The following is a 16,061-nucleotide window of genomic DNA, read 5'->3' on the forward strand; positions in this document are numbered from 1 at the left end:
GCATGCTGAATTTCTTTCGCCTCCTGAGGGAGTATAGGTATTGATGGTGTGGCTTCCTGTATATCGGTGAGACCTGACGTAGATTGGGAGACCATTGCACCAAACACCTGTGCTCCATCTGCCAGGAAAAGCGGGCTCTCCCGGTGGTCACCCACTGAAATTCTACTTCCCATTCTCATTCCGACATGTTAGTCCATGGCCTCCTCTACTGCCGTGATGAGGCCACACTCAGGTTGGAGGAGCAACACGTTATGTTCCGTCTGGGTAGCCTCCAACCTGATGGCATAAACATTGATTTCTCTAACTTCCGGTAATGCCACCCCTCCCCCCTTCACCATTACTATTCCCATTTCCCTCTTGCACCTCATCTTCTTACCTGCCCAGCACCTCCCTCTGGTGCTCCTCCCCTTCCATGGTCTTCTACCCTCTCACATCAGATTCCCCCTTCTCCACCCTTTCATCTCTTTCATCGATCAGCTTCCTCCTCTGCTTCAACCCTCCCCCTCTCCCAGTTTCACCTGTCACCTACCACCTTGTATTTTCTCCCAACACCTCGCCTTCTTGCTCTAACTTCTCATTTTCTTTCCCAGTCCTGATGAAGAATCTCGGCCTGGAATGTAGACTTTACTTTTTTTCCGTCGAAGTTGCCTGGCCTGCTGAGTTCCTCCAAATGTGTCATCTGCAGATTTTCTTGTCGTAGGTATTGATGAGCCTTCCTGGCTGTGCCATCTACGTGGTTGGACCAGGATGGACTATTGGTGATGCTCACATCTAGGAACTTGAAGTTCTCAACCCTCTGAACCTGAACCCTGCTGAAATAAACAGACACAAGTGCATCACCCTTTTCCTGAAGTGCATCAGCTCTTTGTTTGCTGACATCAAAGTGTACTTGTATCCCAAGGCCTGTCTGTTCTACAACATTCTCTCAGACCGTGCTATTCACAGTATAGGCCCTGGCGCACAGCTCGGTGTGCTGGAGACCAACAAGTTTCAGGCAGACCAAAAGGCATCTTTCACTGTTGCTGACCTTCCAGCAGCAGACATTGTCCAGATGGGTGAGTCAGACCTGATGTCCACCTGGGTGAGTCAGACCAGATGTCCACCTGGGTGAGACAGACCCGATTTCCACCTGGTTGAGTCAGACCAAATGTCCGTCTGGGTGAGTCAGACCAGATGTCCACCTGGGTGAGTCAGACCCGATGTCCACCCGGGTGAGTCGGACCCGATGTCTGCCCGGGTGAGACGGACCCGATGTCCGCCCGGGTGAGTCAGACCCGATGTCCGCCCGGGTGAGTCGGACCCGATGTCCATCCGGGTGAGACAGACCAAGATCTCCACCTGGGTGAGTCGGACCAAGATCTCCACCTGGGTGAGTCAGACCCGAAGTCCACCTGGGTGAGTCAGACCAAATGTCCATCTGGGTGAGTCAGAACAAATGTCCACCTGGGTGAGTCAGACCAGATGTCCACCTGGGTGAGTCTGACCAAGATCTCCATCTGGGTGAGTCGGACCCGATGTCCATCCGGGTGAGTCGGACCAAGATCTTCACCTGGGTGAGACAGACCTGATGTCCACCTGGGTGAGTCGGACCAAGATCTTCACCTGGGTGAGACAGACCAAATGTCCACCTGGTTGAGTCAGACCCGAAGTCCACCTGGGTGAGTCAGACCAAATGTCCGTCTGGGTGAGTCAGACCAAGATCTCCATCTGGGTGAATCAGACCCGATGTCCACCTGGGTGAGTTGGACCCGATGTCCACCTGGGTGAGTCAGACCAAATGTCCGTCTGGGTGAGTCAGACCAAGATGTCCACCTGGGTGAGTCAGACCCGATGTTCACCTGGGTGAGTCGGACCCGAAGTCCACCTGGGTGAGTCAGACCAAATGTCCGTCTGGGTGAGTCAGACCAAGATCTCCATCTGGGTGAATCAGACCCGATGTCCACCTGGGTGAGTTGGACCCGATATCCACCTGGGTGAGTCAGACCAAATGTCCGTCTGGGTGAGTCAGACCAAGATGTCCACCTGGGTGAGTCAGACCCGATGTTCACCTGGGTGAGTCGGACCCGATGTCCACCTCGGTGAGTCAGACCAAATGTCCGTCTGGGTGAGTCAGACCAAGATCTCCATCTGGGTGAGTCGGACCTGATGTCCATCTAAGAGAGTCAGACTTGATATCACGTCTGAGTGAGTCAGAACTGATGTCCACCCGGGTGAGTCGGACCCGATGTCCATCCCGGTGAGTCGGACTCGATGTCCACCTGGATGAGTCAGATCCGATGTCCATCTGGGTGAGTCGGACCAGATAGAAACATAGAATCATAGATAATCTACAGCACAATACAGGCCCTTCAGCCCACAATGCTGTGCTGAACATGTACTTACTTTAGAAATTACCTAGGGTTACCCATAACCCTCTATTTTTCTAAGGTCCATGTACCTATCCAGGAGTCTCTTAAAAGGCTCTATCGTATCCGCCTCCACCACTGTCGCCAGCAGCCCATTCCACGCACTCACCACTCTCTGCATAAAAACTTACTCCTGACATCTCCTCTGTACCTGCTTCCAAGCACCATAAAACTGTACCCTCTCGTGCTAGCCATTTCAGCCCTGGGAAAAAGCCTCTGACTATCCACACGATCAATGCCTCTCATCATCTTATACACCTCTATCAGGTCACCTCTCATCCTCCGTCGCTCCAAGGAGAAAAGGCCGAGTTCACTCAACCTATTCTCATAAGGCATGCTCGCCAATCCAGGCAACATCCTTGTAAATCTCCTCTGCACCTTTCTATAGTTTCCACATCCTTCTTGTAGTGTGGTGACCAGAACTGAGCACAGTACTCCAAGTGAGGTCTGACCAGGATCCAATATAGTTGTAACATTACTTCCTGGCTCTTAAACTCAGTCCCATGGTTGATGAAGGGCAATGCACCATATGACTTCTTAATCACAGAGTCAACCTGCACAGCAGTTTTGAGGTGTCCTATGGACTCTGACCCCAAGATCCCTCTGATCCTCCACACTGCCCAGAGACTTACCATTAATACTATACTTGGCCATCATATTTGACCTACCAAAATGAAGCACCTCACATTTACCTGGGTTGAACTCCATCTGTCTCTTCTCAGCCCAGTTCTGCATCCTTTCGATGTCCCACTGTAACCTCTGACAGCCCTCCAGACTATCCACAACACCCCCAACCTTTGTATCATCAGCAAATTTATTAACCCATCCCTCCATTTCCTTTTTCAGGTCATTTATAAAAATCAAGAAGAGTAAGGGTCCCGGAACAGATCCCTGAGGCACACTACTGGTCACTGACCTCCATGCAGAATATGACCCATCTACAACCATTCTTTGCCTTCTGTGGTCAAACCAATTCTGGAAGAGATCCACCAGGGTAGTAAGACCAGATGCCCATCCGGGTGAGTCGGACCCGATGCCCATCCGGGTGAGTCAGACCCGATGTCCATCTGGCTACTCAGATACCTATCAATCTCTGCCTTAAATACACCCAGTGACTTGGCCTCCACTGCCGCCTGTGGCAACAAATTCCATAGATTCACCACCCTCTGGCTAAAAAAAATTTCTTCGCATCTCTGTTCTGAATGGGTCACCTTCAATCCTTAAGTCATGCCCTCTCGCACTAGACTTCCCCATCATGGGAAACAACTTTGCCACATCCACTCTGTCCATGCCTTTCAACAATCAAAATGTTTCTATGAGGTCCCCCCTCATTCTTCTAAACTTCAAGGAATATAGTCCAATAGTGGACGAATGTTCCTCATATGTTAACCCTCTCATTCCCGGAATCATTCCAGTGAATCTTCTCTGTACCCTCTCCAACGTCAGCACATCCTTTCTTAAATAAGGAGACCAAAACTGCCCACAGTACTCCAAGTGAGGTCTTACCAGCGCCTTATAGAGCCTGAACATCACATCCCTGCTCCTATACTCTATTCCTCTAGAAATGAATGCCATCATTGCATTTGCCTTCTTCACCACCGACTCAACCTGGAGGTTAACCTTAAGGGTATTCTGCGCAAGGATTCCCAAGTCCCGTTGCATCTCAGAACTTTGAATTCTCTCCCCATTTAAATAATAGTCTGCCCGTTTATTTCTTCTGCCAAAGTGCATGACCATACACTTTCCAACATTGTATTTCATTTGCCAAGGTAACCCGAAGGGTTTCTACAAGTATGTGAAGAGTAAAAGGATAGTAAGGGACAAAATTGGTCCCCTAGAAGATCAGAGTGGTTGTCTATGTGTGGAGCCTCACGAGATGAGGGAGATCTTAAACAATTTTTTTGCATCAGTATTTGTTCAGGAAACTGGCATAGCGTATATGGAAGGAAGGGAAACAAGCAGCGGTGTCATGGAACATATGGAGATTAAAGAGGAGGAGGTGCTTGTTGCCTTAGAGTGAATAAAGGTAGGTAAATCCCCAGGGCCTGACATGATATTTCCTTGGACCTTGAGAGAGACTAGTGTAGAAATTGCAGGGGCCCTGGCAGAAATATTTAAAATGTCCTTAGCCCCGGGTATAGTGCCGGAGGATTGGCGGGTAGCTCATGTTGTTCGATTGTTTAAAAAAGGCTCCAAAAGTAAACCAGGTAATTACAGGCCAGTGAGCCTGACATCAGTAGTAGGTAAATTATTGGAAGGTGTTCTGAGAGATCGGATATACAAGTATTTGGACTGCCAAGGGCTGATTAAGGATAGTCACCATGGCTTTGTGCGTGGTAGATTGTGCTTAACGAATCTTGTACAGTAGAGTTTTTCGAGGATGTTACCAAGAAAGTAGACGAAAGAAAGGTTGTGGATGTTGTCTACATGGACTTTAGTAAGGCCTTTGACAAGGTCTCGCATGGGAGGTTAGTTCAGAAGGTTTAGACACTAGGTATCCATGGAGAGGTTGTAAACTGGATTCGAAATTGGCTGTGTGGGAGAAGACAGAGAGTGGTAGTGGATGATTGCTTATCAGACTGGAGGCCTGTGACTAGTGGTGTGCCTCATGGATCTGTGCTGGGCCCATTGTCATTTGTTGTCTATATCAATGATCTAGATAATAATGTGGTAATTGGATCAGCAAGTTTGCTGAGGACACTAAGATTGGAGGCGTTGTTAACAGCGAGTAAGGCTTTCAAAGCTTGCAGAGGGATCTGGACCAACTGGAAAAATGGGCCAGAAAATGGCAGATGGAATTTACTGCAGACAAGTGTGAGGTGTTGCATTTTGGAAGGTCAAATCAAGGTAAGACATACCCAGTCAATGGTTGGGCACTGAGGAGTATGGAGGAACAAAGAGATAACCATATAACCATATAACAATTACAGCACAGAAACAGGCCATCTTGGCCCTTCTAGTCCGTGCCGAACTCTTACTCTCACCTAGTCCCACCGACCTGCACTCAGCCCAATCTGGGAGTTCAGATACATAATTCCCTGAAAGTGGCGTCACAGGTAGACAGGGCTGTAAAGAAGGCTTTTGGCATCCTTGCATTCATAAATTGAAGTATTGAGTACAGGAGTTGGGATGTTATGGAGAGGTTGTATAAGACATTGGTGAGGCCAAATTTGGAGTATTGTGTACAGTTCTGGTCACCTAACTACAGGAAGGATATCAGTAAGATTGAAAGAGTGCAGAGCAGATTTACTAGGATGTTGCCGGGTCTTCAGGAGTTGAGGTACAGGGAAAGATTGAACAGGTTAGGACTTTATTCCTTGGAGCATAGAAGAATGAGGGAAGATTTGAGAGAGGTTAACAAAATTATGAGGGGTATAGACAGAGTAAATGTGAATAGGCTCTTTCCACTTAGATTAGGAAAGATAAATACGAGAGGACATGGCTTTAGGGTGAAAGGGGAAATGTTTACGGGGAACATTATGGGGAACCTCTTCACTCAGAGAGTGGTGGGAGTGTGGAACGGGCTGCCATCTGATGTGGTAAATGCGGGCTCACTCTTAAGTCTTAAGAATAAATTGGATAGATAAATGGATGGGAGAGGTCTGGAGGGTGATGGACTAGATGCAGGTCAGCGGGACTAGTGGAATAATGTTTTGGCACAGACTAGAAGGGCCGAATGGCCTGTTTTCTGTGCTGTAGTGTTCTATGGTTCTATGGTTCTACGGTCCATCCAGGTGAGTCAGACCCGATGTCCATCCGGGTGAGTCGGACCCGATGTCCATCGGGGTGAGTCGGACCAGATATGAACATAGGAACATAGAATCATAGAAAACCTACAGCCCACAATGCTGTGTTGAACATGTACTTACTTTAGAAATTACCTAGGTTTACCAATAGCCCTCTATTTTTCTAAGCTCCATGTACCTATCCAGGAGTCTCTTAAAAGACCCTATTGTATGGAAGAGGATGTGCTAGAGCTTTTGGAAAGCATCAAGTTGGATAAGTCACCGGGACCAGACGGGATTTACCCCAGGCTACTGTGGGAAGCGAGGGAGGAGATTGCTGAGCCTCTGGTGATGGTCTTGGCATCATCAATGAGGACGGGAGAGATTCCGGAGGATTGGAGGGTTGCGGATATTGTTCCCTTATTCAAGAATATTATTCAAGAGTAGGCATAGCCCAGGAAGTTATAGACCAGTGAGTCCTACTTCAGTAGTTGGTAATTGATTGAGAAGAACCTGAGAGGCAGGATTTATAGACATTTGGAGAGGCATAATATGATTAAGAATAGTCAGCATGGCTTTGTCAAAGGCAGGTCTTGCCTTACGAGCCTGCTTGAATTTTTTGAGGATGTGACTAAACACATGGATGAAGGGAGAGCCGTAGATGTAGTGTATATGGATTTCAGCAAGGCATTTGATAAGGAACCCCATGCCAGGCTTATTGAGAAAGTAAGGAGCCATGGGATCCAAAGGGATATTGCTTTGTGGATCCAGAACTAGCTTGCCCACAGAAGGAAAAGAGTGATTGTAGATGGATCATATTCTGCATGGAGGCCGGAAACGGTCGGGTCTTTTAAGAGACTCCTGGATGGATACACGGAGCTGAGAAAAATAGAGGGCTATGGGTAAGCCTAGGTAGTTCTGAGGTAAGGATATGTTCGGCACAGTTTTGTGGGCTGAAGGCCTGTATTGTGCTATAGGTTTTCTGTATTTCTATGTATCCACCTCCACCACTGTTGCCAGCAGCCCATTCCATGCATTCACCACTCTCTGCGTAAAAAAACTTACACCTGACATCTCCTCTGTAACTACTTCCAAGCACCTTAAAATTGTGCCTTCTCATGCTAGCCATTTCAGCCCGGGAAAAAGCCTTTGACTATCCACACAGTCAATGCTTCTCATCATCTTATACACCTCTTTCTGGTCACCTCTCATCCTCTGTCGCTCCAAGGAGTAAAGGCTGAGTTCACTCAACCTATTCTCATAAGGCATGCTTGCCAATCCAGGCAACATCCTTGTAAATCTCCTCTGCACCTTTCTATAGTTTCCACATCTGTCCTGTAGTGTGATGACCAGAACTGAGTACAGTTCTCCAAGTGGGGTCTGACCAGGGTCCTATATGGTTGTAACATTACTTCTCAGCTCTTAAACTCAATCCCATGATTGATGAAGGGCAATGCACCGTATGCCTTCTTAACTACAGAGTTGACCTGCTCAGCAGCTTTGAGGTGTCCTATGGACTCTGACCCCAAGATCCCTCTGATCCTCCACATTGCCAAGAGTCTTACCATTAATACTATGTTTTGCCATCACATTTGACATACCAAAATGAACCACCTCACACTTATCTGGGTTGAACTCCATCTGTCACTAGCTCAGTTTTGCATCCTGTCAATGTCCCATTGTAACCTCTGACAGCCCTCCACACTATCCACAACACCTCCAACCTTTGTGTCATCAGCAAATTTACTAACCCATTCCTCCACTTCCTTATCCAGGTTATTTATGAAAATCATGAAGAGAAGGAGTCCCAGAACAGATCCTTGATGCACACCACTGGTCACCAACCTCCATGCAGAATATGACCCATGTACAACCAGTCTTTTGCCTTCTGTGGTCAAGCCAATTCTGGAAGAGATCCATCTGGGTGAGTCGGACCAGATGTCCATCTGGTTGAGTCGGACCAGATGTCCATCTGGTTGAGTCAGACCCAGTGTCTGTCTGGGTGAGACGGGACCCGATGTCCCATCTGCTTTGGTGTGTGCTTGGAGAGAATCCTTCATCCCAAAGTGTATCAGGTGTTATCTTGCAGATTTGTGCTTCTGATGTCTTATTTCCAAGAGCAATCAAATTCCTTCATTTGGAAACTGGTTTGTCTAATTTGCTTTGGATTGGTCTGGTCTCATTTGGCTTTGTTGGGTTTGGCTTGGTTTGGTTTAGTCTAGTTCATTTTGATTCGGTTGGGTTGGTTTGGTCTAGTTTGGTTTAGTTTGGTGTAGTTTGGTTTGGTCTAGCTTGGCTTGGATTGGTTTCTCTGGTTTAGTTTGGTTTGGTTTTCTTTGGTCTGGTTTGGTTTGGTCTATTTTGGTCTGGTCTGGTTTGTTTTGGTCTGTGTTGGTTTGGTGTGATTTAGTGTGGTTTGGTCTAGTTTGGTTTGGTTTGGTGTGGTCTGGTCTGGTTTGATCTGGTTTGATTTAGGTTAGTTTGATGATCTAAAATTGCCCCTGAAAAGATTATAAAAAATGAAGCCTTCTCAGAAGAATTTGGAACATTTGACTGAATCAATGACTGTAGTCATGTTACCAAACATGAATATGTAGCAATGGTTCAAGTCCTAAACAGCTGCTGCACCCACTTTTTTCTAGTGATTCCTCTGATGTTTCTCACTAGCTACTGATTTCAGGGGAAATCCTTATTGCTTATTTGTATTCAGATATTATTTAAACTTACTTAAGCTTGTTTTAAGCTTTTCCAAACAGTCTCATGTTAATTTATTACAGCCCAGAAAGAAGAACAATTGTACCTCATAACAGGGCCAGTGTTAGAATAGAGCCAGTGATAGGACTGGTGTTATCCTTTTCACATCCACTCTATCTAGGCCTTTCAATATTCAATAGGTTTCAATGAGATCCTCCGCTCATTGTTCTAAACTGCAGTGAATATGGGCTGAGAGCCATCAAATGCTCCTCATACATTGACCCTTTCATTCCCAGGGTCATTCTCATGAACTTCCTCGGACCATCTCCAATGCCAGCACTTCCTTTCTTAGATAAAGGGCCCAAAACTGTTGACAATGCACCAAGTTCAGTCCGACCAATGCCTTATAAAATCTCAGCATTACATCTGTGCTTTAATATTTCAGTCCTCTTGAAATGAATGCTAATATACAATTTCCCTTCCTTACCACCAACTCAAACTGCGGGTTAACCTTTAGGGAATCCTGCACAAGGACTCTCAAGTACCTTTTGCACTTCTGAGTTTTAAATTTGCTCTCCTCTTACTATAGTCTATGTCTTTAATCCAAAGTGCATGACCATACACTTCCTGACACTGCATTCCATCTGCTTTATCTTTGCCAATTTGTTATTCTGTCCAGGTCCTTCTGCAAGCACCCTGCTTCCTCGACACTACCAACCTCTACATCAGTCTTTGAATTGTCTGCAAATTTAGCCATAAAGCCATCAATTCCATCAAGCAAATCATTGACATAACGTAAAAAGAATCAGTCCCAATACAGACCCCTGCAGAACACCACTAGACATTGGCAGCCAACTAGAAAAGGCTCCCTTTATTTTCACTTTTTGCCTCCTGCCAGCCTGCCAATCTTTCTTGTAATACCATGGGCTCTTGTCTTATTAAGCAGCCTCATGTGCAACACCTTGTCAAAGGCCTTCTGGTCAGATTCCACATTCATTATTTCTGCAGGATCCTGCTAGATTCCATCGTCAAACACAGATTGACTTCGGTTCCACTTGAAGAACTTTGAAGGAAGTGTGTTGTTGTTGGTGTTGATGTTGATACTGTTACCGGTGTTGGTGTCTGTGATATTGCCAGTGTTGGTTTCATTGTTGGTACTGTTGCCAGTGTTGGTGTCGTTGGTACTGATGCCAGATTTGGTGTCGTTGTTGGTACTGTTGCCAATGTTGATGTCATTGTTGGTACTGTTCCCAGTGTTGGTGTCATTGTTGGTACTACTGCCAATGTTGGTGTCATTGTTGGTACTTATAGACAATAGACAACATACAATAGACAATAGGTGCAGGAGTAGGCCATTCGGTCCTTCTAGCCAGCACTGCCATTCACTGTGATCATGGCTCATCATCCACAATCATTATCCAGTTCCTGCCTTATCCCCATAACCTTTGATTCCGCTATCTTTAAGAGCTCTATCCATCTCTTTCTTGAAAGCATCCAGAGACTTGGCCTCCACAGCCTTCTGGGGCAGAGCATTCCATATATCTACCACTCTCTGGGTGAAAAAGTTTTTTCTCAACTCCGTTCTAAATGGCCTACCCCTTATTCTTAAACTGTGGCCTCTGGTTCTGGACTCACCCATCAGCGGGAACATGCTTCCTGCCTCCAGCATGTCCAATCCCTTAATAATCTTATATGTTTCAATAAGATCCCCTCTCAGCCTTCTAAATTCCAGAGTGTACAAGCCCAGTCGCTCCAATCTTTCGACATACGACAATCCCGCCATCCCGGGAATTAACCTTGTGAACCTACGCTGCACTCCCTCAATAGCAAGAATGTCCTTCCTCAAATTTGGAGACCAAAACTGCACACAGTACTCCAGGTGTGGTCTCACCAGGGCCCCGTACAGCTGCAGAAGGACCTCTTTGCTCTTATACTCAATTCCCCTTGTTATGAAGGCCAGCATGCCATTAGCTTTCTTCACTGCCTTCTGTACTTGCATGCTTGCTTTCAGTGACTGATTTACAAGAACACTTAGATCTCATTGTGCTTCCCCTTTTCCTAACTTAACTCCATTTAGATAATAATCTGCCTTCCCATTCTTACCACCAAAGTGGATAACCTCACAATTATCCACATTAAACTGCATCTGCCATGCATCTGCCCACTCACCAAGCCTGTCCAAGTCACACTGCATTCTCATAACATCCTCCTCACATTTCACACTGCCACCCAGCTTTGTGTCATCGGCAAATTTGCTAATGTTACTTTTAATTCCCTCATCTAAATCATTAATATATATTGTAAACAGCTGCGGTCCCAGCACTGAACCCTGCGGTACCCCACTGGTCACTGCCTGCCATTCCGAAAGGGACCCATTAATTGCTACTCTTTGTTTTCTGTCAGCCAGCCAATTTTCAATCCATGTCAGTACTCTGCCCCCAATACCATGTGCCCTAATTTTGCCCACTAATCTCCAATGTGGGACTTTATCAAAGGCTTTCTGAAAGTCCAGGTACACTACATCCACTGGCTGTCTCTTGTCCATTTTCATAGTTACATCCTCAAAAAATTCCAGAAGATTAGTCAAGCATGATTTCCCCTTCGTAAATCCATGACCGATCCTGTTACTGCTATCCAGATGTGTCGTAATTTCATCTTTTATAATTGACTCCAGCATCTTTCCCACCACTGACATCAAGCTAACCGGTCTATAATTCCCTGTTTTCTCTCTTCCTCCCTTCTTGAAGAGAGGGACAACATTAGCCACCCTCCAATCCACAGGAACTGATCCTGAATCTATAGAACATTGGAAAATGATTACCAATACATCCACGATTTCTAAAGCCACCTCCTTAAGTACCTTGGGATGATGACCATCAGGTCCCGGGGACTTATCAGCCTTCAGACCCAACAGCCTATCCAACACCATTTCCTGCCTAATATAAATTTCCTTCAGTTCGTCCATTACCCTAGGTCCTTTGGCCACTATTATATCTGGGAGATTGTTTGTGTCTTCCCTAGTGAAGACAGATCCAAAGTACCTGTTCAACTCATCTGCCATTTCCTTGTTCCCCATGATAAATTCACCCGCTTCTGTCTTCAAGGGCCCAATTTTGGTCTTAACTATTTTTGTCCTTTTCACATACCTAAAGAAGCTTTTACTATCCTCCTTTATATTACTTCTGCCAATGTTGATGTCATTGTTGGTACTGTTCCCAGTGTTGGTGTCATTGTTGTTACTGCTGCCAATGTTGGTGTCATTGTTGGTACTTTGCCAGTGTTGGTGTCATTGTTGGTATTGTTGTCAATGTTGGTGTCTGTGCTATTGCTAGTGTGGTGTCATTGTTGGTTGTTCCCCATATTCCTGTCATTGTTAGTACTGTTGCCAGTGTTGGTGACATTGTTGGTACTGTTGCCAATGTTGATGTCGTTGTTGGTAGTGTTGCCAGTGTTGGTGTCATTGTTGGTACTGTTGTCAATGTTGATGTCATTGTTGGTACTGTTGCCACTGTTGGTGTCATTGTTGGTACTGTTGTCAATGTTGATGTCATTGTTGACTGTTGCCAGTGTTGGTGTCGTTGTTGGTGCTGTTGCCAATGTTGGTGTTGTTGTTGGTACTGTTGCTAGAGGTGGTGTTGTTGTTGGTACTGTTGCTAGAGTTGGTGTCGTTGGTACAGTTGCCAATGTTGATGTCATTGTTGGTACTGTTGCCAATGTTGGTGTCGTTGTTGGTACTGTTGCCAGTGTTGGTGTCGTTGTTGGTGTTGTTGCCAATGTTGATATCATTGTTGGTACTGTTGCCAGTGTTGGTGTCGTTGTTGGTACTGTTGCCAATGTTGGTGTTGTTGGTACTGTTGCTAGAGTTGGTGTCATTGTTGGTACTGTTGCTAGAGTTGGTGTTGTTGTTGGTACTGTTGCCAATGTTGATGTCATTGTTGGTACTGTTGCCAATGTTGGTGTTGTTGGTACTGTTGCTAGAGTTGATGTCATTGTTGGTACTGTTGCCAGTGTTAGTGTCTGTACTATTGCTAATGTTGGTGTCATTGTTGGTTGTTGCCAGTGTTGGTGTCATTGTTGGTATTGTCAATGCTGGTGTCTGTGCTATTGCTAGTGGGGTGTCATTGTTGTTTGTTGCACATATTCCTGTCATTGTTAGTACTGTTGCCAGTGTTGGTGACATTGTTGGTACTGTTGCCAATGTTGATGTCGTTGTTGGTACTGTTGCCAGTGTTGGTGTCATTGTTGGTACTGTTGTCAATGTTGATGTCATTGTTGGTACTGTTGCCACTGTTGGTGTCATTGTTGGTACTGTTGCCAATGTTGGTGTCGTTGTTGCTACTGTTGCCAGTGTTGGTGTCGTTGTTGGTGTTGTTGCCAATGTTGATGTCATTGTTGGTACTGTTGCCAGTGTTGGTGTCGTTGTTGGTGCTGTTGCCAATGTTGGTGTCGTTGTTGGTACTGTTGCTAGAGTTGGTGTCGTTGTTGGTACTGTTGCCAATGTTGATGTCATTGTTGGTACTGTTGCCAATGTTGGTGTTGTTGTTGGTACTGTTGCCAGTGTTGGTGTCGTTGTTGGTGTTGTTGCCAATGTTGATGTCATTGTTGGCACTGTTGCCAGTGTTGGTGTCATTGTTGGTACTGTTGCCAGTGTTGGTGTCATTGTGGTATTGTTGTCAATGTTGGTGTCTGTGCTATTGCTAGTGTTGTTGTCATTGTTGTTGCCCATATTCCTGTCATTGTTAGTACTGTTGCCAGTGTCAGTGTCATTGTTGGTTATTGCCCATATTCCTGTCATTGTAGGTACTGTCGCCAGTGTTGGCATCATTATTGGTGCTGCTGCCAACGTTGGTGTCGTTGTTGGTACTATTGCTAATGTTGGTGTCATTGTTGGTTGTTGCCAGGGTTGGTGTCATTGTTGGTATTATTGTCAATGTTGGTGTCTGTGCTATTGCTAGTGTGGTGTCATTGTTGGTTGTTGCCCATATTCCTGTCATGGTTGGTACTGTTGCCAGTGTTGGTGTCATTGTTGGTATTGTTGCCAATGTTGGTGTCGTTGTTAGTACTGTTGCCAGTGTTGGTGTTGTTGTTGATGGCATTGCTGTCAGAGCCGGTGTTGTCAGCACTGTAAACAGTGTGGTATTCTTGGTGTCATTGCCAATGTTGGTGATGTTGGTGCTGTTGCCAGAGTTGGTGTTGATGGTATTGCTGCCAGAGCTGGTGTTGTTGGCACTGTAGACAGTGTTGTTTTTGTTGGTGCTTTCACCAGTGTTGGTGTTGTTGGTGCTATTGACAATGTTGTTGTAAGTGCTGTTGGTGCTGTTATCAGTGTTGGTGTTGTTAGTGGTGTCATCAGGGTTGCAGCTGGTGGTGCTGTCACCTGTGTTGGTGTTGTTGATGTTGTTGCCAATTTTGTAGTTGTTGCTGTCACCAGTGTCCTTGTTGTTGCTGCTGGTGTTGTTACCAGTGTTGTTGTCAGTGTTTGTATTGTTGTTGCTGGTGTTGGTGCTGTTGCCAATGTTATTGTGGGTGCGTTTGCCAGTGTTGTTGGTGTTGTATGTGCTGTTGCTAGTGTTGTTGTTGGTGATAATGTTGCTAATGTTGGTGTTGTTGGTACCATTACCGGTTTTGGTTTTGGTGTTGTTTTTGCTGTCACCAGTGTTGGCATTGGTGCTGTTGCCTGTGTTGTTGTTGCTTGTATTGTTATTGCTGTTGCCAGTGTTGGTGTTGTTGGTGCTGGTTCTAGTGCTGGTGTTGTTGTCAGTACTGTTGCCAGTGTTGGTGTTATTATTGATGGAGCTGGTGTTGTTGTTGCTGTAGGCAGAGTGGTGTTGTTGCTGTTGCCAGTGTTGATGTTGCTGTTGGTCATGTTGTCAATGTTGGTGATGTTCCTGCTGTTGCCTGTGTTTGGTGTTGTTGGTACTGTTGCCAGTGTTTGTAGTTGTTACCTCTTCCCTGGCTTTTCATCTGACTGAAAGATACATCTATTCTTGTATTTAACTAAGTTTTTGGGGATGATTAGGTCTCCTTCAATCTGCTGTGGATTTCATATCTTAATAATCTCATAGCTTCTATCCTCAGCACCTTCATCATTAATCTTTCTTTTAAGTTCCATTTATTACAAATCTACAGACTTGTAGATCTATTTTTCATTGGTCATCTTATCCACCCTGATCATGGACTGTTTGTCCCACTCCCCTCAGGGAGGAGGCTATGTAGCACACATGCCAGGGCCACCAGACTCAAAAATGGTCACTTTCCCCAAGCAGTAAGGCTGATCAACACCTCCACCCACTAACCCACACCTCCACACCCCCAGTCACCACTATTTTATTATTTCCTGTCAGTCACTTTATGTACAGACACTCCTGTGCCTAGTGCCTCTTTATGGACATACAATCAATCTATGTATATAAGCTATCTTCTGTATTTATATTTATGGTGTTGTTTTTTAATTATTGTGTTCTTTGTGTTTTTTGTGCTGCATCAGCTCCAGAATAACAATTGTTTCATTCTCTTTTACACTTGTGTACAGGAAATGACATTGAGCAATCTTGAATCTTCAGTCTTATTTGAAGACCTGATATTTACTGCTTTAAACCTTCACTGCTGTAGCTAATGCAGATATAACTCCTTGCTCTCCTCAGCAGCCTATCTGCTCACTGAACTGCAGCTATTCTGACCCTCCACTGCCTGCCTATAATGCGTGGAAAGCATCTCATCACCCTGACAATCAATACCTCGTTTCTCTCTGTGGTTTCATCTCTTTGCTGCTGTATTCACCTCCTCTGTGCACACACTCCTGCATGACACTGGCTTTGTTAATGTTTCTCTTCTCCTGCAATCTTATTTGAGTTGAGACAGAAGCTGTCAGCGGGGAAGAGTTTAAGTGATTTTCCTCATTTACAATAGGACTGTGATTTCTCGTGTTATCACCAGGTGCAGGCTGAGTTGCCATTCTGCCAGGGATGTCCGTGAGGCACGGTTCAGAGAGAAACACGTGCAGATGCTGCTGTCTGGGAAAGCACCTTTTCCTAAAGGTTTCCCTGAAGTGTGACTTACAGAAAATATCACTCTGTGGACAGGACATGTCTGACATTTATTGCTAATTATGTATAAACCTGGCTGAGTCAGTACATCACAATCAGAGAATCAGAATCAGATTTATTATTTCTGATATATAAGACCATAAGACATAGGGTCAGAATTAGGCCATTCAGCCTATTGAGCCTGCCAGTCC

The sequence above is a fragment of the Mobula hypostoma genome, chromosome 24 (assembly GCF_963921235.1).
Source record: "Mobula hypostoma chromosome 24, sMobHyp1.1, whole genome shotgun sequence".
Classification (NCBI taxonomy): Eukaryota; Metazoa; Chordata; class Chondrichthyes; order Myliobatiformes; family Myliobatidae; genus Mobula; species Mobula hypostoma.